Source organism: Frankliniella occidentalis, unplaced genomic scaffold (assembly GCF_000697945.3).
Source record: "Frankliniella occidentalis isolate FOCC.00 unplaced genomic scaffold, Focc_3.1 Scaffold129, whole genome shotgun sequence".
NCBI lineage: Eukaryota > Metazoa > Arthropoda > Insecta > Thysanoptera > Thripidae > Frankliniella > Frankliniella occidentalis.
In genome coordinates, this window is record NW_026267256.1 from 54,065 (window position 1) to 55,291 (window position 1,227).

General features: G+C 44.9%; 1 protein-coding gene across 1 annotated transcript in view; it reads right to left on the reverse strand.

The window, feature by feature from the left end:
* The window catches only part of LOC113212740 (SPARC-related modular calcium-binding protein 1-like), a 26,171-nt gene that overhangs the window by 23,687 nt on the left and 1,257 nt on the right, over nt 1-1,227 (reverse strand). Inside the window, exon 2 of the mRNA XM_026431545.2 lies at nt 183-333. The gene's annotated coding sequence lies outside the window, so the exon portion shown is untranslated. The remainder of the gene's footprint in view (nt 1-182; nt 334-1,227) is intronic.

Below are 1,227 nucleotides of genomic sequence, written 5' to 3' on the forward strand. Positions count from 1 at the left end.
GCACAGGCGGGCATGGGCACGTGGCCATGGCCATGGGCACCAGCAACAGCAACGCAGTCAAGCGGGCGGGCGACATCGTACACAGCACCATCTCAAGTTCAGAGGGTCCACTTATATTGTGAACAATTTTGTCAAGATAGTATCAAGTTGTCTCCATGTCAGTTGTTTCCTTGTTAACTAACCTCTTGCTTTCTCTGATACGAGAATCTATATGACGGCCAGACTTCCACGCACCCAACTATAGCAGCCTTTTGAACTAGTGTGGACTTATATAGCTGTTATCTTGGTGCCATTGTGATTGTGGTATCTATCTACACAGCAGGGTTGTACGCACTGTAAGAATAAATTTCGTGATTATACGAAATTTTCTCAGTTAATTTTCTAGTACGAAAACTTCGTTTTTAACCAATGACGATACATCGTTATGTTACGAATTGCTTCGTAAAATCCAAAGCTCTAACTAATCGGTACCTCAGAGCGAAAACCACTCAGTCTGCCGGAGCGCTACGACAACCGCTTAGTCTGCCGAGCGGTTTGGACAACCGCTCATTCCGTGAAGGCGCTTCGACAACCGCTCAGTCAGCGGACCCACCTCAACAACCGCTCAATTGACTTTTTTGACATTTTTCATGTTTTGACCGATTTCGACGAATTGGACCATGCTCTTTTCGATGGTGCAATCCAAATTTTTTCGTCAGAGAAGTCATTTGAGCGGTTGTTGAGGCGGGTCGACTGACTGAGCCGTTGTCGGAGCGGCTCCGCGGAATGAGCGGTTGTCCAAACCGCTTCGCAGACTAAGCGGTTGTCGTAGCGCTTCGGTAGACTGAGCGGTTTTCGCTCTGAGGTATCGTAATGGGTATGAAATTTGCATACATTTTGTAAAATTTTATGACATATGACCCCAAATTTTTATGCATTCGTTACGAAATATGTTTGTAACTTGACGAAATGTTTCGTAAACTGGCCCTAACGAAATATTTTCGTAAATTATGTTTTACGAAACATTTCGTAACACTTATTATCGTAAAATCACGAAACCTTTTTACAGTGGGTTAAAAATGAAATTTAACGCGTTACGTTTCGTTAATTTGAGATTTGAGTTAACGTAAACGCGTTACGTTTTGCCAGTTGTGACAAAATTAACGCGTTACGTTTCGTTAAACGTCGTAACGTCGTTACCCCACCCACACACGGGTCCAGGGCGCCGGGCCGCGGCCGGGCAGGCGC